The 21,081-nt window shown below is 47.1% G+C and overlaps 1 protein-coding gene and 1 long non-coding RNA gene across 5 annotated transcripts in view; one reads left to right on the top strand and one right to left on the bottom strand.

The window, feature by feature from the left end:
- Positions 1 to 21,081, top strand: part of Wwox (WW domain containing oxidoreductase) — an 875,116-nt gene that overhangs the window by 531,324 nt on the left and 322,711 nt on the right. The gene's annotated exons all lie outside the window — the stretch shown is intronic.
- On the bottom strand, positions 402 to 21,051 carry LOC107150887. 2 transcript variants are annotated; one of them, XR_007343651.1, is made up of 3 exons: positions 19,305 to 21,051; positions 10,142 to 10,337; positions 402 to 6,914 (listed from the first exon to the last, which is right to left on the bottom strand). It is a non-coding gene; the product is annotated as an uncharacterized LOC107150887 (long non-coding RNA). The 2 variants fall into 2 exon arrangements; XR_001504646.2 differs by lacking the exon at positions 10,142 to 10,337 and having other exon boundaries at positions 402 to 5,934; positions 6,842 to 6,914.

The following is a 21,081-nucleotide window of genomic DNA, read 5'->3' as shown; positions in this document are numbered from 1 at the left end:
GGGATGCCAAGGTGTAGCAGTCTCCTAAGCTAGATGCCTGGAGGGCTTGCAGACAGCAGGAGAGTCACGCATCTGAGCCTCTGTGGGGAACTGGGTGCCAGAACAGGAATCTCTATTCCCTTGGTGCCAGGCGGATGCCCCTAAGCCTTGCAAGGTGAAGAATTTCCTTCCTGCTTCTAGTTCAGGGCACGATTCCTCCTACTGCTCAACTCAAATGCTTCCACGCGGGCTCTGCAGCCGCTCTCCATTCACGAATACAAATTGAACATCGGCCTTCCTCATTTTTTATCCAATTTTGCCTTCCAGAGGCCCTGATACGACTTCATTTTTAAAATGAAATTTTGCAGCTCATTAGCTCATAATGATTAAATGATTCTGGTTATTAGCATAAAACACAGCAATAGTACATGAGAGGTAACCTTTATTGTTTAAATATTATGCAGTGCGATCACATAGCACACAGGAAAAAAATTTTTGTCAGACTCTTCAGCCATTAAGGAAATGACTGATGATTTCATTCAGAAATGTTACAAACGCGGTTCATCCCCTCAGTGGGGTAGTCATAGCCTAGAAGAGTTCCTAAGAAGAACCAGGTCAAAGCAATGGCCAATTACTGACACGGCAGAGGGCGCTGGGCAGGTAGGGCTCAGAAGGACTCCTGCCCTATGCAAACTGATTGGTGACATGGGCTTTTGGTTACAAAGGTCTGGATTCAACTCCTGCTGAGGCCTGGATGTTTGTGTTTTCTCCCAAAACACATTCAATAAGAGGTGGACCCTTTAGAGAACTGATTAGATCCTAAGGACGGAGACCTCAAAATGGACTTAGTGCCTCTATCAAAGAGGCCCAGAGAACGATTTTACCCCATCTCTAGCTAATGAGGACACATCAAGATGATGAAATGAAAGTCAATGTCAGTCAGATTTTGTCACTGTGACAAAATGCCTGAGAAAATCAACTTAAAGAGACTAAAAGTTTATTTCAGAGGTTTCCATCCATGGTCGTACCTCATGGTGGGAGCACATGGTGGAAGAGGTCTGTTTACCTGAGGGTGCTGGAAAGCAAGGAGAGAGAGAGGAGGGGCCAATATTCCCTTCAAGGTCACAGCCCCAGTGACCTCACTTCTTCCACTAAGCCCCGCCTTCTGAAGATTGCACCATCTCCCAATAGCATCAAGGACTGGTGGCCAAGCCTTTGGGACTTAACCTTTGGGGATCATTCCAGATCCAGATCATTATAGCATCTATAGGGAAGCAGGGCCGCACCAGACCCTGCATCTGCTTCAGCCTTGACCCTGGGCTTCCCAGCCTCCAGAGTGTGAGAAATGAAATTCTGCTGTGTATAAGCTACAGTTGATGGCATCGTGTTATAGCAGCCCAAAAAGACTACGACAGGTCCTTCTATGTGCGTCCCATAAGGCAAAATACTTAAACTCTCTGAACATCGGTTTCCCCATCACCCCTTGCCCCCCGAAAAAGGATAAATAATGTCTCCCTCTCGGGTTGGCCTGGTGAGTGAGCAAGGTAAGGTGTTCATGTGGCCAGCACACTCTTGGCACTCACTGAGCCCTTGTAAGTTATGACTGCTGCTGTCACTGCTGACGTTGTAACTGCCACTACTCCTACTGGTCTCATTAGCGGTACTCTCTGGGTGACACTTGGGCCAGAGACAATAGGACACCCATGCTTCCAGCTAGTGAGCCCAGTAGACCCCACAGTAAAGCATAAGGCGTGAGCATAAGGCGCAGAACTGTCAATTATGGCTGCTGGTACCTGTCTGCCCTTGGCTGGGGCAATGACAAAGACGTCACTTTCCTTTGAATGTTGGCTCAGTGCCCAGCACATGCAGACATCATGGCTGATGAGTTCATTTCATCATCACCATAAGGAGTCCTCCAGTCACGGGTGCTGGAGTGCCCAGGCTGGTCTTGAACCCGCTGCCAGTGCGTCTTGCTCCCTGGTGATTGCACACGTAGCGTTTGGGAGGCTGGTGCCGCTGGTGGTGGAGGGGACAGTGATGCTGCTGGTGATGATGGCAAGGGCTGCTTGTCTGTTGAGTGCAGTGTGTCAGGCAGTGTGTAGAGCGTGCTCTGTGGGCAGCGTGTAATTCATGCTTCACACAAGTTTCCAAGGAAACTGAGGCAAAGTACCCCATGTAACTTGCCCAGGAACTTCAGCAGAGGCAGCCTGAGGGAAGCTGGCTCTTTGCCCCGGGGCCTTCTGATTCCTTGCTGTTCTGTGGTGCTGCCCTGGGAAGGGCATCCTGGAATTCGAGGGCCCACCTGCAGGCTGTAACAGAAAGGTTCTCCAACCTCTGTCCTAATTCTTCATCTTTGCCCTTGAATTTCCATTCCTTTATTCTGGGGATTCATTCTGGTGGCCAAGTCTCTGGTATTTCTCACCCTCAGTTTTCTCACCTGGGACATGGGGTGACAATGCCATCTACTTACCATGTATGAGGATGGAATGAGACATTGCAGACAGGGTAACCAGGACAGTGGCTGGCATGTAGCAACTCGCCATCCTCATTAGTAGTATCAAATGGAATAAAAAATATGAGATTGCAATAAGTGAAAACAGAAAATCAGTGGAAAAGACAATTGAAGATGACTAAGATAAGGCAGAGAACCTTTTGTGAGTGTTTGTCCTTAAAGATCCCAAGGCCCCTGGCTCTGTGCTATCCATGCTGGCTCAGAGGGTCTGTCTGCGTTGTAAATACTAAAGTCTGGCAATAAGAACGGGTCTTGATGTGCCCTCTCATTGTATTTAGAAACACGTCTTTCTTTCCTTCACACCTTCCCTTAATCAGGTTGACCAACTGCTGCAGCAGGCAAGTCCTGGGACCAGAGTGCGTTTCTGTTTCAAATAACAATCAATGTAGACATTGAGACGCCTTCTCCCAGGCTTTGACATCTGTTCTTTGACTGTCCCTAGAACATCCAGATCCTCTGCTGGGTCCCCCACATCCAGACACCAGGCAGGGAACACAAAGCACAAGGCTCCCTGGAGGCTTTATGGGGCAAGCCTAGATCACTTCTGCCCACTTTCTATTGGTCACAGCTTGTCATGTGGCCATGCCCATTGCAGGGCATCCTGGGAAATGGAGTCCCTTGGTGCCTGCAGAGCTAGGAGACAGGTCTTCAGCAGCACACGCCTGCTCGCTTGCTGTCTGGTGTCCATCACTTACCACACTGCTTTTAAACTGCACAGTCTTGTGCAGGTGGTGCTAGTTTTATTTTGCCTTTTGGAAAAAAATTATTGTCCACATGCGTCACAGATCTGGCTGTTTATTGATATCTTTGCAGTGTACTAGAGAGAGGCCTGCCTGGGCAGAGAGCCAGTGCTGGGCTCCAGTCCCCGGCTCAGCCCTCCAGCCAGACGTTGCTTCAGGAACTCAGGCTTCTCAGCAAGTATTTCTAATCTCAAATTTCCTTATCAATGAAATTAGGGACATTGTACCTGCCTGGCCTTTCTCCCTAAGTGTGGGTGAAAGGACAGTCTGTGGGATGCTCAGGGGAGGGCTGACCCAGGACAAGACTGGAAGGGCAGATTTTATAACCCCCCACTGCATCATGAAGGTGTGCACTTGAAATGCTAAAACTGAGTTAATACAAGTCAGATAGAAAAAGGCGCCCCGGCAGGCCACCCGACAGGCCACCCAGTAGGCCACCCGGCAGGCATGACCTCAGATGCGGAGGGGGCCCATTCCCATCCCCTCACTGTGCAGGTCTCTCTGGGCCATGCTGTTCCACTTCCCATGTGGCTGCTGGGCCCCACATCCAACCTGGGCCCTTAGCCACCCCAGTGTTCCAGAGCTTCTTTGGGCTCTTCTGAAACCTGGGAACATCCGTCCAGCTTCCTTGAATGAACAGTATCATAGACGCGTCTCTGGGCCAGAAACCCAAGGGAGCCATGAGGAGGCTCAGCTCCCACCGTCCCAGCTTCTTTTGTTTCTGAGGAAACTGAGGCTCAGGGAGAAGGGGTGACTGGCCGTGCTCCATGGGGACTTGAGGGTCCTGACAAGGCTGCTCTCACCAAAGCCTCGTGTGGGCAGAACCGCTTAGCGGAAGGGAGGGCCTGTGCACAGCCGTGGCCTGGTTGTTTTTCAACCCACACGAGCTGGCACTCCATGCTTGTGGAATCTGGGTGAAAACAGTAGAAGTCAGGCTCCGGTTGACAGTGCTTTCCCAAAGGATTAAAAAAAAACAAAACAGAAATTCTTGCCTTTCCCTAGCTAGAGGTCAGATGTCAAAAAAGCTAATAACTGAACTAGAGGGACCCAAGGATAAAAACTGACACATGAAAAAAACTAGGGGAGATGACGGGACAAAAGATCTATTATCATTAATACGTTTCTTTTTGTTACGTACTCGTCCCAGGAATCACCGTGCACTGGGCTGTTGTCCTTAGGCAGAGACATCTTATCATTCACAAGCTGAGCTGTACAATAGATTCCCCCAAACCCGAGGGAGTTGTGTGTGTGTGTGTGTGTGTGTGTTTTATAGAGATTTACATTGATGTTTTCCCTATAGGTTTTTTTTTGAAACATATATATTTTTAATTTCCCCCTGTCTCAGGGGTAAATAAATATATTAAAGTAAGCTCTGGGATGTATAGCAGAGTATAACAATGATAAATGATGTTGTGTGTAATTTTTCTACTATTAACATAAAGTAATATAAACTGAAGGACACTAGTCTATTGAGAGACTTAGAAGCTAATGTTCCATATCAGATGCGGCCAATGTCAGGACTGAATACAGATTAGGCAGTGTCCTTTTCTCCCCAGGGGAATTAAAGTTGGAGACACCACTAGCTGCCAGTGGTTTTATGGCATTTTGTTGGGGCCGGTGGTGCCTTTCGTGGTCTATTAATTCAGGAGCCGTAAATGACAATGTGAGCAAAATGCTTTTCCGGTGGGATGCGTTTCATTTATGTGTGCCTGTGTTGCCGACACCTCACCCATCCATTTTGTCACAATAAGTGTCTTTAAATGGTGTGGATTACCTCCACTTCATTATGGTCCCCGCATTTGTGCCTTATGCAAGGCTGTTCTGTAAAGTTGGGAAAGGAGTAAAACTCCGCCGTTCTCCAGGAGGAGGGAGGCAAGGCCGAGAAGCTCATCTGGAGTTAGGCCGAGAGCGCGTGGCCGGGGCACGCTCTGCAAGGGCGAAGGAAAGCCCCAGGGCCGACAGGTCTCCTTTTCTGTTTCCTGGGGTCTGCCGGAGTTTGTGAACATGAGTTCAAACGTCTGTGATTGCTGGATTTTTCAGAATTCATGAGCATTCAAGATTTTCTTGTGAAATTGATCTTCTCACCAATCATATAGATGGAAAGCTTGGAGGTGTTCTGTTCTTAATCATATTCATGTGACATCTCATTTCAGAGGTCAAGAATCTCCTCCAGTTTTTCTGCATCTAGGGAGGAAGGGGAGCAGGCCCAGGAGGTGGCACTGCAGTGGCCTGTCGAGTGATCCCGGGCCCTGGTGTGGCTGGCCTGGACTCTGCCTTTCTTCCTGCTGCCTTGTGCTGCCCCTTCACGCTCTAAAAGGAATGTGGGATAAGGTACAGGGAAGTGGCTGAGTCACTGGGAATTAAAATCTAATATGACGCCTTTTGCCGTGGGGACAGAACCGTGGTAACACCCAACATAAAAATTTAAAATGCGTATTAGTCGAAGTTTAACTATGTGACTTTAGAAGAATTTTTGCACAAACGAATACTTCCCCTGAAAAGCGTCCTGAATCCTGGGGAGGAGTTGGGAGCCTCCCCTGCATCCAGAGTTTGCAGACTGGGGTTCTGGAGGTCTCCTTCTGTCTCCCACCCCATGAACATGGGCATAAGGGGTGCACACTGGGCTTCACCACGCACATTGTTATCCGTCGAGTTGGCGCTGAGATGATACGTTTGTCACGGTTCATAAATTTTATCTTTGCACTAAAAACAGGGTTAGAATATCTTCAATGCAATTATAAAAATGTATTAAAACTGAGAAGGAGAAAAATATGGTGGTAGATGCGATTTTAATGATTGTGTAAATGTTCACTCTTCCGTGGCCAAAAAGTCGGGCTTTTCAGCCACAGTATTTCAGAGGAAAGCTGGGGGAGTCCAGGGTTTTCGGTGACTGTGCACCTGGGTTTCAGCACAATGACAGACATGTTGCTCTGAGTTCCCACTGGGGAAGGAATGGCCAGCTGGAGGCATGTGACGTCTGCAGGTCATCGCCATGTGAGCCACTAGACTCTGGGCGTGAAAACTCTCAGGTAATATAGTGGCCCTGCATCTCCTCCTTCTGGAAACTTGGAGGCCTAGGGGGCGGGGCCCTGGGTGCACTCAGAGTTGGCCTTCGAGGTAAGTTGCCATGCACATTCTGTCCTCCCTGATAGCTTTGCAGACCCCTTCCTTTCCTAAATGGCTTGCAACAGCAGCTGGCCACAGGGGACAAGCCAACGTCCACAGATTCAACTGCAAACATCTGAGGGGCTTCCTACTGCAGGCTGCTTTTTGGGGTAGGGGCGGATTACCAGGACTGAACTCAGGGACACTCAACCTCTGAGCCACATCCCCAGCCCCATTTTATTTAGAGACAGGGTCTCACTGAGTTGCTTAGCACCTTACTGTCGCTTGGCCTGGCTCTGAACCCACGACCCTCCTGCTCAGCCTCCCGAGTTGCTGGGATTACAGGCATGCACCCCTGCGCCCAGCCAGGCCACTGTTTAGCACGAGGCAGGTCTTCAAAACCCCAAATGCCTTCGTGGCCAAGGTCAGTGTGTCCAACGTCCATCAGTGTGGGGCAAGTACCGCCAACCCTGCCCCCCGTGGACTCTTTTCCCCCACCCATTACCTGGCAGGTGAGAGAGTTGTGGTGAAGACGTCCCCAGGGTGAATCACGAAGTCCCAAGCTCTCAGCAGAAGCTCTGCCAAACAAAATGAAAATTTAAAAATGAGCATCTATGTTGCCCAACGACTAGTTTCCTGCTTTCTTACTCCTCTTTTCAAGGCAGTTTTGTCTGAAATCCTCTCCCTCATTTTTAAAATTGCTGTCTTGTTAACTCTCGCTGAGGGCATTTGTGCCGCTGGCATTTGAATGCACAGGTCCATGAGGAATCTGGTCCTTAATGGCAACTCTTGGATTTTCACCCACACCAACAGTTCCTCGCCTTTGCCTCATTCCTGAACCAAAGTTGTCCCCAGAGTTTTAAAGTGGCTGGTGAGTTTAGATACAGGTTGCTTCTGGCCACACATGTCCCTCTGTCCTCTCTCATTAGTGTACACGGATGGATGACTTTTCCCTTTTAGGCAAAGGGACATTTCAATTTTTGCTTAAAAGATGAAAGCTGCGTAGGATTTACAATTTAAACTGAGTGTTGCTGTTTTATAGGTTTTTGAGTCAGATTCCCTGTACTCAAATGCAGTGGTTCTGTGATTTGGGGTAAATCGCTTAACCTCTGTCAACCTTTTATCAGCGAAATGGGATAAAAATGGAACCTGACTTGCAAAGGATTAAATGAGATGATGCGTGTAAAGGGACCATCTCGGAGCTTGGCGTGCAGCGATTGCTTCCGCCGTGGCTGCCTGTTGTTGTTATTATTTGCATTCTGGTCATTGTGAAAAATGACTTAGAGTGTGCATATGAGTGAATCTCGCTCTTCTATCAGGCATGCGTTTAAAATATACAGACATATTAAACACAAAGAGGAATTTCTGCATGTGGTTTGTTTGGTTTATTCTGACTGATATTTACTGGGTAGATACAAGACATTCTTACCCAGGCTCCGCAGAAGATGGTTAATGTGTGTTTCATTTTCCCAGCAATGTCGCAGGACATGGGCAGGGACCTGAACTGGCACTAAGTGATCAGGGTGGGTCTCTGAAGGGAAGTGAGTGGAAGAAGGTGAGTGTTGGAGGGCCAGTGGCTCGTAGCAGGCTCTGGAAATCCACTTTACTAATCTGAAATTTTATGTTCTGCTTGAGTCTCAATTAAATGATGGCAGAAAACAACCATTTCCGCCCCCCGCCTCCCCCAGGAATTAGGTCTGCAGCTTTGCTCCTAATACCTGATGAAGAAATCTGTGTGAGTGTGGTCTGTGACTGAATCAGTGGATAGATAGATGGTTGAAGGAAAGCATGAGTGAAAGAAAGGTGAGTTTGCTTTCATCCCAGATCACAGGCCCGCCACAGAATCCTTGGCATCCAGAGCAGTGGCTGGCATTTAGTAGACACTCTCTATTCTTGAAAATGTATTGGGATCAATCATCATTTTATATCAATGATATAAAAATTGGTCTTTGAGGATGCAACTGTCCTAATTTCTTCTGCTCACAGGAAAAGTCAGTCCTGTACCCATAGTCCACGGGGTCCTCCTTGAACCCAATGGGCAGCTGTGAAGGAGTAAGGCTCTTTCCTCCCCAGACCACCTCTTGCTCCTGCAGATTATGTTGGTGGTTGTGCAGAGCATTTCTGGCCAAAGAATCTCTTGTCAAAATGATCTCCATTTCTAGGATAGAATTTGCCAGACTCATAAAGGATTCCGTTTTATGTGGAGATTTTTGTATTTGTGCAGAAAACCGTTGTATGGGTTTCAAGATTATTTTTTGAAGACAAATAATAGGGTGACTATTAGAAGTGGTGCAGTGGAGAAATTTCAGAATTGAACAAATAAAACTCAGAATTCAAACCTCGCATACTGCTCCACTGTGCCCAAATCACCAGCACCAGATGAAGGCTGTGGTGGGAGTGAGGGGGATGGCTTGGGGCCATCTTGGAGGAACCAAGGAGCACCTCCTTCTTCCCTGATTGAGGATGGGATGGGAGAATGGGAACAACTGTGTCACTGTGCATGGACGCCCTGCTTTCCTCTAGGTGACTGCTCCCTCCAATCCAGATCAGGTACGACCTGCCGCCTGGAGCTTGGCAGCAAATAGACCTGCGAGTGTGTGACCTGTGGCTGTCACCAGTTTTTAATAAGGGCTGGGCTCATCTGGAAGAGCCTGGGAACTTCAGTCCCTCCTCTGCGCCTGCCCCTGCACACAATGTGCCCTCGCTAATAAATTCTGAGGGCTGACACTGCCTGAGCCCGCTGGTCTTTGCCCTCAATTTCATTGAGATGGGCCATTGAAAACTCATTACAAGCTGTTTAGACTCTGACTTTGACTTTTGCTCAGCAGCGAACAAAATTAACAGCTCTTGGAGGTAGCAAAAAAGGCACTCAGCCAAATAAAAAAAAAAATGAAAGAATTGAAATGATGAGAAAGATTTTTAATATTATCTCCATTAGTCATGCAAACAAGGGCACATCCGCAGCGCCTCTGTTCTGCATGTTCCTCTCATTGGGAGCCTGGTGAGGATTGTGGTTCCCCCACTGGAGAGAAATTCATACCCAGGTCTTACATGCAGCTCAAAATTTTTTTACATGTCAAGCAATGAGCCTTTGAGTGTAGCAGAATTGCTTCATAAATTTAACTATCACTTTCGAATTTCTGTTTTTTTCTAATTTAGTGCTTGATAGTTTTTTATGTGATAATTTTAAAATGCTGTTTATGGCAAAAGTTACCTTGATAGTACAGGTGTGCAGAGAAAATTCACAGCCATCAATAAAAAGGAAAAAAAAATCCTGTTTATACCTTAGGCATTTTGTGATTCTAAGGATGTAACCGTGGCAGCATCACAGGTTTTAAAAGCAGCCCAATTAATCTAAATTTCTTTAAAAGTAACAGCTCCTGAAAGACTTAAATATTACTCCTCATGCCTATGGATGCCTCTCATCTGTGTTTAGGAAGCTCATGCAAGATGCCTTTTTCTTCTGATATTTGTAACACATCTTAAAAATAAAAATATTTATGTGTCATATAAATAAAGTTAAAAATATCACTGACAAAACTGGAGAATTAGACTATGAAATGCTCAAGGTAAGCAAAGGGACTTGAACCAAGAAAGGAAAGTGTATTTGAGGGAGACCTGATGCATTTCCCAGTGCTTTGGGACAGTGGAACACAAGATGACGGGGACCCGGGTCACCTGGGTAGGCAAGGGCGAGCTCCACATTGGATTGTTAGGCTGTTCACTGCTAGGATATAACCACTCCTCATTATGGTGAAGCCTGTGAATGAGTGCCAAATAGAAGTCACTGCCACCCTGCACCAACCTCCTTTAAACTGTTAGAGTGGCTGTGTCTCCATTAGGATATCCGGCTTTTCTTCTGGTTCTTCCCCAAACTGCCAGAAAAAGTGCCAGGAACTGTGAAAAGGGGGAGTAAGATGTCCTGTCTTTGGGGACCCTCTCGAGCACGTCAAGAACTTTTTCTCATCCTCTGAACATTGTGGAATAACTCCAGTGCCACCCTATACGCCCAAGAGACAGAAATGGAGAATCCACTTAGTCAGGAAATCTTTTAGAGCCAAACTCGTGAATTAGTCCAAAGCCACTGGAGACTCTAGATAGATCTTAACAGTCAAAGCAATAAATGTACAATCCCATAAATCTGAACTTTGTGGTATATTCATTAGGCACTCTGTTTTCTTCTCCTTCAAATGTTCCATTTAATTCCCTGACATAATAAGCTTTCCAAATTCTCAGTGTTTCCCTACAGCCAAAATCTTCATCTTTTTCCTCCCTGGATTTCTTCTGCAGGAACCCATCATCTAGCCACTGGACATCTTTGATGAGGGAATTAAGGCATTTGCCTATTTCTGTAGAGTTTCATTAAAGTCTGACTGTGTTCCAGTAACAACTGCTGCATAACAAACCACCCCAAATTTCATGCATTAAAACAGCAACTTTTCTTTTATTTATGAATCTGGAGCTTCAGAAAGGTTGTTCAGGAGTAGTTTGTTTGTGCCAATCAGCATCAGTGGAGGCAGCTTGAAAGCTGGGGGCTGAGAGCATCTGAGGACTGTCTACTCACACGTTGGGGGGCTGATGCTGACTGTAGCTGAGGCCTTTGTTGGGGGTTCCCCCCTGGGCTCCTGCACTTTGTCTCCATGTAATTTGGCTTCCTCACAATATGGCAGCCTCTCTGCATTGCCTCCTGTGACCTAGCTGCAGAAAATATGTAGTCCTGATGTTTTGGCATTCTGTTTGTCCAGGTAGTCACAAAGACCTGCCTGGGTTTACAGGGGAGGAAACAGACTCCACCTCTTAATGGGGCAACAAGAGAGTTCTGGAAGAGAATATGGGACTGGAAACATTGCCCTATCCACTTTTGAAATATGCAGGCTGCCACCCGCCTTCACCAAAAGGTTAATATCCTGCAGGGGTATCTTGGAAAAGAAAGGTTGTTTCAGAGGGAATCAGAAAATATGGTTTTGAATTCCACCTCTGCCACTTACTAACCTCATGGTCAGGCCTCAGTGTGCTCATCTATTAAATGGGGGACACAAACACAGACCCCAAATGTTTATGCTGCAGATTATACAAACAAAGCATGATCTATATGCAAGTACCCGCCAAGTACCTGGCATGAACTAGATGCTTAGTTTTTGGTGAGTTCATTTATTGAATCGGAATCTGCACAGTATAGCTATTATTTAGGTTTATTGTGTCCTAATCGATATCACTGGGTACATCCTTGCTGTTTTTCATACATTTTCCACTAAGTCTCAAGATGCCGCTGGCCAATGAAGGTCAGGAAGGAAACAGATTAACAGCATCTCATAGCACAATGTCAAAATACTTAAAAGTGTTTACAGAGCCCAGTGACACCCAATGAATTTAAAACAAGACGACTAGAATGGAAGTGAAACTATTCTTGTTCTTCTAAGCCTGAGAGAGGGCCTTGATGTTTTATGATTGTTTTAAGGTCCATTAATCGTTGAATCATGAGGCCATGTAAAAAATGACAGCTTTAACATCCAGGGCCCAGGTTTATTTTAAATGTTTTTGCTTCGACACTGCTCCTAATTAATGGCAGTGGCTAAAACCTGATTCAAATGTGGCAAAAGCAAGGTGCCATAAGATAAAGCAACTTAATTTCATCTAAGAACATTTTATGGCTTCTGGAAAGAATTATTTCCTTAGATTGAAGAGTGCCTGCCTTTAATAGGGACCAGCTGATTCTCGGAAAGAGGGAACTACCTACTGTGCCATCATCAGAAGCTCTCCTAACAGGCTGGAGCGAACTTGGGAGCAATATGGCAGCCACTAGCCACGCGTGGCTGTCCAAATGTAAATGGATTAATATGCATGAAATTTCATAAGAGTCACCTCTTCAGTTGCATGGACTAGCCCTGTTTCAAGTGCTCAGTTGCTACACACGAGTAGCACAGATATGGAACCTTCCCAGTTTGCAGAAAGTTTAATTGGACAGTTTAATTACTTTAGAGATTGGTTTTCTCTCTCTCTCTCTCCTTCTCCCTCTCTCTCTCCCTCTTTTTTTTCCCCATGTTTGTTCCACAATTAAAGTCAATTTGTTCAAATGTCCCATCTTTCCCCAGAGTCCTGTTAGCCCAAAGACATCCCCTTTGGAGAACCTTCTAGGGCCTAGGCCTAACCAACTTGGACCTGCAGTAACACCCCCACACATACAATTTTAGCACCCATGGAAGTTGGCCTAAGGATCATAATCGCCTCCAAATCCTATATACCTCCCTTCTTTTGAGCCAGGACCCAAACCACTGGTCCTTCCTAATAACAGAACTTCAGCCCTCCGTACTGTGGATTCCTTTGCAACCCAGTGGTTCCTGTAAGGCTTCTTCAGCCTCAACATGCTGCAAGTATCATTTCCTAGATTAGATAAATAGTAAGTCTTGCATGTAGATAAAGATGTGGGAAAATGATGTTATGGCATGCAAAAATGGAAATTCCTTTTAGAGTGTTATTGAATTCATAGTGGCATTTAATCAACATGTGTTTACTAAGTTCATGGTTCCTAAAAGTGCAGATGTCTATGAATTACTGATGTCGCAGAAGGACGTTCATATTCTAGGACAGTCCATAACCAGCTGGGAGTTCCTCGTGGGTGTGGGTAGCAAAGGTCTCTTCATCAACACTTCCTTGGTTGAAATGCAACTCCCAACAGAAAAAAAATCAGCCCTCATCTCTAACTTCCTACATAAGCCAAACACTTATCCCGGTAAAACCTCACACTCGACCTGAGTAGTCCGCATTAATATTCCACCTCGAAGATGAGTAAACTGAGGTTTAAAGTGTCTAATTTTCCCAGTGTCCTGGTGTGGGATCTTGACCACCAGCCTACACAGCTGTTTCATGTCTGTCCATCAACTGCAAAGCTTGTGCTTCATTTGAATATATATAACATAGTTGCATGGCTTGGTGAAGCCATCAAATTCCTGTTAGGCCACTAGCCAAGGCTCCTGTTAGGGGGAAATGTCATTCACTTGATCTAAACGTACTTAAGAGAACTCTCAGGACCTGTGAATTATCGTTGTGCGTTTTATGCCGCCGCCCCCTGCCCCCCCCAAGGTGGCAGGCTTCAAACCAACTTTAGCTAAGGAGCTGTGGATGGTAAGCCCTGCAGATGAGAGATGTTGGTGAGCACCCTTCGTGGAGGGTATCTCAAGTCCCATGAGAAAGTGTCCTATATCTTCTCCTAGGTGACTTTCTTTAGCATGTGTCTTATCACTTGCAGTGGGGTTCTGAGTAGAATCCTTTTACATATCAATTTTTTCAAGAGGAAACAGGGACCAAAGCCAAGCCAAATGAAAATTTAAAATCCATTGTAGTATGCTAGGAAGGAAAAAACAAAAACATTGTTTGAATAAAAAAAAAATTGTACTTGGTATAATTTGCTTCCCTGATGGGTACAAATAAAATAAAATCACTTCTTGACTTGCAGCTTAAGAACAGAAGCTAGCTGCTCTCTCTTCCCACAATAAAAAATTTTTTAAAAAATTAGGTTTTTTAAAAGTACTTTTGGCTTGGAACCATGGGCCATTCCTGCTTCTAGAAAAAGAAGTAGGGGTTGCATATGAGGCTGCCTGGGCTTCCTGTGCTGCTGAAGATGTGTTGGGAAAGACGAGAGAAAGAAGAGGACGGTCATGTGCACTGTGCATCAGAGTGCTCTCTGTCTGAGCTCGGGCAAGCTCTTGGGTGGCTCTTTCCAAGGTATGACCACCACATATGATAGCTCAGTCACACCTGTCCTTTCATGGTCCCTCTTCCCTGGAGAGGACTCTTCTTTCACAGTCCTCGCTCCCCTCCAGGTGAGTTCTCCTCCAGGGACTCTTGGTGTCCTGTCCATCTAGCAAATCCCACAGCTCCAGAAAAATACTCAGAACATGTTTCCCTGCAGAGGGAAGCACGGTGACCTCCATTCCTTTGCTTTCTGGCAACCTCCCAACCCTTATGCAGATTTCCAGAGCCCCAAACCAGCGGGTCCAGGGGAAGAGGAACCTCCACAGTCCCGTTAGGCCTCTAGTTCTCTTCTCCAGAGCAGTGGACGCCTGCTGCCTTGGTGCTGCCAGCCTCCAGAAACTCCTATTAGAACCCAGCTTAATTCCCAGCTCACTGGCAGCAACCCCCCCATCTGTTAAGGGGAGTGTGCCCTGGGAACATCAGATTCTGCCGTCACAAGGCTGGCCTTGTACAGTGAGCCCAAGTTTGTGGCACGCACACAGCCACAGTTGTTTTTCACATTTGTGAGTGACAACATGCTGGCAGGTTGGAAAAAGCCATCAAATATGGCATATCTGGGTAGAAAACTTCCCAAGAAGTGTCATGGGAACCCCCTGTATCATCTGGCACTCTTGAAGGCCTATTTATTGTTGGCAAAATAAATCAATAGTCAGAACCTGGCAAGGCATTTCTCAGTGACACCATGTGGGGCTCCATCAATTCTGTGGCACTGGAGAATTGTCCCTCTGACATGCAAACAGGACATCCAGCTCTGATCACTGAGTCTGCTTGCATGGGCTGCAGTGTCAGGGGTGGAAGGAGGTAGGACTGTACAGTCGACCTCCTCCCCTCTGAAGGAGTAACTCTACTAGCACCTTTTTTTTTTTTTTTTTTGGAGACAAATCTTATGCAGGGGACAAAAAAACTACATAGGAAAAAAAGACAAATGATGGCACAAGATCCAGACACAAGCACTCGGCCATGTTGTCCTAGTGCCAGCAGAGACAGCAACGCCAGGTGGATTTAGGCACTCAGACACTTAGAAAGTGGCCGGCAGAGCACGGGTTCTGGTATTCGGGGAACTTATGACACGTCAGGGGCTTCTCTGGTTTTCAGTCACTTGCTCTGTGTTGGGGAGTTTTGCCAAGGAAAGAGAGCAGCACCCAGTGCCATGGCCACCGGCTGCTCTCTGGTTCTGAATTGCAGGCGGGTTTCAGCAACTCAGTCTGGAAAAATCACTGTGCTTGACATTCTGAGTTGCGACTGACCAAACGTGTAGCTATGTGGACGTGCACGTACACAGTGCACATTTTAAAGAATTCCATGATTGCTGATGAATTCGTGATTCTCTGTCCTCTCCGTGGGCCACAGGCTCCCTGGGTTTGGTAAATCACTTTTGGGAATTAGATCTGCTAGTGCATTTGTGTCTCTAGAATTCCACTTGGGACTTCTCACTGTGTGTATTCACTCTGTCTACTGTTCTCTCCCCTCCCTCCCTGTCTCTGTTTCCCTCTGTGCCTCTCTCTCTTTCTCTTTTTTCCTTCTCTCTCTCTCTTTCAGTTCTCCTTTTCAATCAGGAAAACTTCAAATCACTTTGAAAAGTTCTGGTATTACTTATTAATTAATTTCCACCTTGAGGGTTTGTTCCTCAGTCAGCACCGCCATGTCCACTACCTTCACTTTCTTTTTCCTTTCGTCCTATAATTTTCCCCTTTTCAAATGCATAAAGCTCCTGATCACTTTAGGGAACACCAAGTGTCGTTCATGAGTCCAGGGTTCTTCTGCTTGCTTCTCAAGCTGTGCAGACATGCCAGGTGCCACAGGAAACAGGGCACACTCTAATTAGGAGGTTTGGAAGATGCTAGCTATCCAGGTGGGAGCGAGGTGCGGGGGACAACACCCTAGGGGAGTTATAGCAAAGATGTGCCACTCCTTGACCTGGAAGGGAGAGAGAGGAGCAGTTCCTGGACCCCTGAGGATGGGACTTGAAGAAGGACACTGTGGTATAGAGGTGACCATCTTGAGAGGCATTGGAACCTTAGTTGGGGGTCACCGCCAGCTCCATGCAAGCCTGCCAGGAGAGAACCAGGGCAACATACCTGCCCACCTTGGGCCTCTTGCTCTTGTCTCCCATTGGCTTGATCTAACTGGAAGCCGAAGACCAAGAGAGCCCATTGATGAAGTCTATCCAGGTCACTCCCATCCCCTAAAACACAGAGCATGGTAGAAAGGTATGGATAAGACACTCAGCACCAATCCTTTCCAGGGATTTTGACTATTGGCTATAGTTCCATGTGGCAAATCCTCCTTTTCTCCAGGCCCCAGCCTAACATAGGAGATGAGCTTTGGAGAAAGTGAGGATGATATTAGAAAAATTGGTGTTGGAGGTACCCCAGGGACAGGAGTCCAAAGAGAGATTGTTGTCATCTTGCTTGAATCAGGAGCCTGAGACCACAGGAAAGGGTGGGCGCTCTGGGTCTACATGGGTTTGATAAATGTGGCCTTCAGACATGTCTGAGAGTTTTAAAGGTTTTCAAATAGCCTAAGGCTGACGTGTATCTGTTTCTACCAATTTTTCTTGGTTTTGCAGCTACCAATCCTCCAGTTAGACCGTAAACCCCATGCTCACTTTATAATCTCTCAAAGGCCATCTAGAGTGCTTAATAAATGTTGACTGACCTCAAGGAAACTCGATGCAGCACTTGCAACTGAATATCTAATAGTTCCTAGATTCGATGCAAACTAATGCTCAGGTAATTCAGCTTCCTCTTGAAGCTCTCCTATCCACCTCCTCCAGTTCTCACAGTGGGTCAGAACTGATTACAGGTACCTAACGTCTGCATTCTGCTCTTTCCTCCTCCACACGATTGCTCAGATATGCCCTCTGCCTGGACTTCTCTTCTCTGGGCTGCTTGTGGGCACACCTGCCTCTCATCTAGCTCTCTTCACCCCCTTGCCGTCCAAGGCTGAGTTAGAAGCATCTGTTTGCCATTGGCCTCTCTGTGGGGTGACTGCCATTTTTTTGGTAATAGTAGATACCAACCAACCAGAATGGGTGACGTCTCAGCTAATCACTTGTTCCACACGCTCCTGACACAGGTCTCACCATCTTAGAGCTGTCCCGGGAGGCTGATTCAGGGCAGCTGGCTTTGAACCTTGCCTCCATATGTACTGAGTGTAGTCATTCAGTCCAGGCTGCTGGAGCCTGGGTGAATTTAGCAACAGGCATCTCTCAGGGTTCTGGAGGCTGTGAGTCCAAGACACAGGTGCCGTGGGCAGATGGGGCTCCTGGTGAGGAACCTCTTCCTGGCTCAGAAACAGCCAGGTTCTTGCTACGTCTTCACATGGCGCACAGCGAGCCCTGATGTCCCTTTCGCTTCTCATGAGGACATTAATTCCCTCATGGGGACCCTTCATCTGAACCTAACCGCCTCACACTGGGCCTAGGGCTTGAACATTTGGACTCCGGAGGAAACAAGCATTCTGTTCATAACTCTTGCCGAAGCGTCTTAGGCTTGGTAAGCCTTCATCTTCTCCTCTGACTTGGGGCCATAATAAGAGTTATCTGGTGGGGTGGTTTTGAGGGGTGAATGGGCTTTTAAAGGAGTGGTGCCTGACAGGCAGTGCTTATTCAATAAAATGTCACAATATGCTTCATCAAAGCCATCGGGCTTTTTAAAAGGACTGGGTCTCATCATCTTGGGGACCCCAAGGCCCCCAGCCAGCAAAGGGCCCAACATACATCAGGCACCAGCCCAGGCCACAGATGAAGGAGCTGGGTATCCTTTGAGTGTCCCAACATGGCAACTTCCTGCCAAGTTTCAAAGGAGGCAGGGTGACACTGAAGGGACTGGGGAATGTTAAAGCAGTGCCCACTGGGTGAGTGTGGACTTCACAGAGGTGTCAGTGCCCAGCCACAGGCCATCTCTTCGTGTCACTGAGTGAGGACACCCCGGTATTTATGTAGATTTGGAATAGCAGGTATCATGACCCCATGTAACTTCAAACAACTTCTTGAAAAGATTTGTGAAACAAAATTGTATCCAAGCCCTGTCTATTCCAGAATCAGTAATAGTGGGCCACAGGCTGTATGAATGAATGTTTTATAAATTTAAAAATTTCAAAAAAAAAAAAAAGATACAAGATACTTATGATTTTACGTGACTTTGCTTAAACTTACCAATTTTTTAAAAAGATTTTGATTTAATTTTGAATGTGTCTTAAAAATAGGAAACTAAAATCAAACATAAGAATATATTGTTGTGAGTCTCACACACAACCAAAGAATCCACTAAGATAAATCTGTGCTAAATTCTGATTTCCATCTAGTTTTAGGAAAATACTAACATGTGGGGTTTTTTATGTTTACATGCAGATCTTTTTTTTTTTTTCCATATTGATAGTTTTTAAGAAGAGAGCATTCAGTACATCCAACTGACCTGCAGCATTGCCCCTGGTTCTTAGCGGTTTCACTGAGAACTTGCCTGGGAGGCTCCCAGCTCCTGGAGATGTCTGAGGCCCTCAAGACCTTCCCTCTGATTCCTTTTCCTCGGGCTCCTTTCCCTTTCCTTCCCTGCTAGGCTGTAGGTGCACAGCGCTACGGTGCTTTTCCTAATACCTTTCAAGCATGGGCTACTCATGCTCTTAGGGGGTGGTGGCCAGGACGGAGTAACACACTCCGGCTGACTCGTGCCAGTGCCCACGGTCATCTCTTGCTTCCGGGGAAACACATTTTGTCCTGATCAGAAACTGATGCAATTACGCCCATGTGGTTCCCCCACGCTCGGGCTTTCAGGAACACACGTGTGTGCAGGCAGGCTCATGGGGACACGTGTGTGCGTGCTCGAGCTCCAGAACATGTGTGCGTCTTCAGAAGGCACCTGTTGGGATCCCAAGGTCTCATCCCCACAGCCAAGCCCTCCTCCGAGATGGAGCGAGGAGTTGTAACTCATCCTAGGTTTGTTTTCAGCCTCCCGAGACCTGTTGCGCGCTCTCTGTCGCTGCTCATTTCGTTTGTCATATCTCAGGCCGTAGTGAGTGAGCCCCACTCGGATTCAGCTCGTTTTATGTCTTCCCTCCTTCCTTGGCCGCCACCTTTGCTAATTTCAAGCGGTCAGCACATTTAGCAAGTTTGTGGCTGCTCGACTGAGCAAGCCATTAATCTACATTAGAAAACGGGGAGGATCGGAACCTTCCAGAGGCAGCCTCCCCACCCCCAATCCTTCAGGCGATCTTACCTCTCTGGGTTTACGACACCCGCTGTGACTTGTGTGAGTTTTCCTTTTCACCTTCTTGCTTGAAGACCTGCACTATTAACACTGCCTGGCACCGGGCACCCCGGCTCCGATCTCCAGCGCCTCACAGCAGGACTGCGCCCAGCCGTGGCCTCTGCTTCCCTTTCCAAGAAGCTGTTCTCTCCCTTTGTCCTAGAGAATCTCGGCACAACGGGCTTCCGCGTGGTGACCCTGAGCATGCGTCCTGCGGGAGTTTTATTTGCCCTGTTCCTCTTCTTCTTTTTTATCCTGCGCATGAAATGTCTCCTTTTTCTTAAAACTCTTGAAAAAAATAATCACATTTATCCATGTTCATTCAAATGAGCTATATTCAAAAACTAGGAGAGGTTTCCTCTAGCCCTTAGGTCCGTTATGCCTGCTGTTAGATAAAACTACCCCAAGGTGGCCTGTCTCGAAAAAAAATTAAATAAGCCTCTGTTTCCGAGGCTGGCTCTGCACACAGCACAGGCCCAGAGGAGCACAGCGAGGGCTGGACACAGCTCCAGTGCCCTTCGCGCACGTTTATAGTTTTGTGAATTACACCTGCTCTTTCTAAGAAGTCATCCACCTTAGACCTGGGAAGGGCCAGAGGGTATGTCTGGGCTAGGGGTGTCCAAAGCACATCTTTTCTGGGAAAAGTTCTGCCTTCAAATACCTCCTGACATGAGATGCCAGGATAAAACATTAGAGCTCACGCATCTTCACAAACCCCCGTAGGATCTATGCACCGCAAACCTTTGTCCCTTACAGGCCTCTAGCCCTGCCCCAGGGGCCCATCTTCAATGGGCTCTCTTGCCCTCTCTTTCTCAGGTTGGATTGAGCAATAGTCCATGCCAACTGGAATTCTGAGCAAAACAAGGTCAGGCTACTCAGTGCCCAGACATGCTCCCTTCAGGGTAGGGTGAAGCCCCTCCCTCTGTACCAGGTCCCCTCCATGCCGCTGGCAAGGGCAGATGGGTCCCTGCTGTTAACCCCAGGACACTGCCTCAAGCCTCCAGATTCCTTAAACCCTGCAGGGATCCCTGAAAACAGTGGCTCTATTAAATGCTGCTCGCATTACCCGTTTTGAGTGTACTGTCGGCCTCTTGCCAGGATGCTGACCAACAGATACAGTTTGAAATCTCAGATTGTGATCCTCTCCTTGCCCAGTGCACAAACTTTCATCCAAAACACACATTTATGGGAACAGGGGAAGCTCTGGGAGAGACTTCAGCTGAGTTATAGTTCTCTTTTCTTCCCCTGGGTTTTGATCCTTCTTTTCCTTCCTGTCCTTTTAAGATTTTTGGAAAGAAGTGAAAGAGCTTTGGAAGTGCAGTGAGTCTGTCTGAGGCCAAGGGCAGTTGCAGGCAGACCCTCTGCCAGTGCTTCAGTGGCCCTTGTCTTGCTGCCCGGCTGCCTGCGGGTCCACGCTCACATACCTGGTGCTGTCTGTCCGAATGTGACCTTGAGAATGATTTCCAAGGTATCTTCAGGGCCCGAGGCTCTCTCCCCAACCTGCCCAGTGGCCCTGCCCTCTCTCAGATGTTCCCAGGTGACCTTGTGTGTCCTTCCTGCTGTGCTTCTCAGTCATCCTGGGTCTCTAAAGCTGAGAGGTCCCAGCCAAAACATGGCAGAAATATCTGTCTCCCCCCTGGGCTCTCCCAGGCTCGAGCGTATCAATAAATGCTCCTGGAAACGAAGGCAAAGTCCAGGGCTTGTTGTTTCAGTCAAACCCTGAACTTGACCCCTTCTGATAAACCCT

Source organism: Marmota marmota, unplaced genomic scaffold, assembly GCF_001458135.2.
Source record: "Marmota marmota marmota unplaced genomic scaffold, marMar, whole genome shotgun sequence".
Classification (NCBI taxonomy): Eukaryota; Metazoa; Chordata; class Mammalia; order Rodentia; family Sciuridae; genus Marmota; species Marmota marmota.
This window is presented reverse-complemented; position numbering and strand designations above follow the sequence as displayed.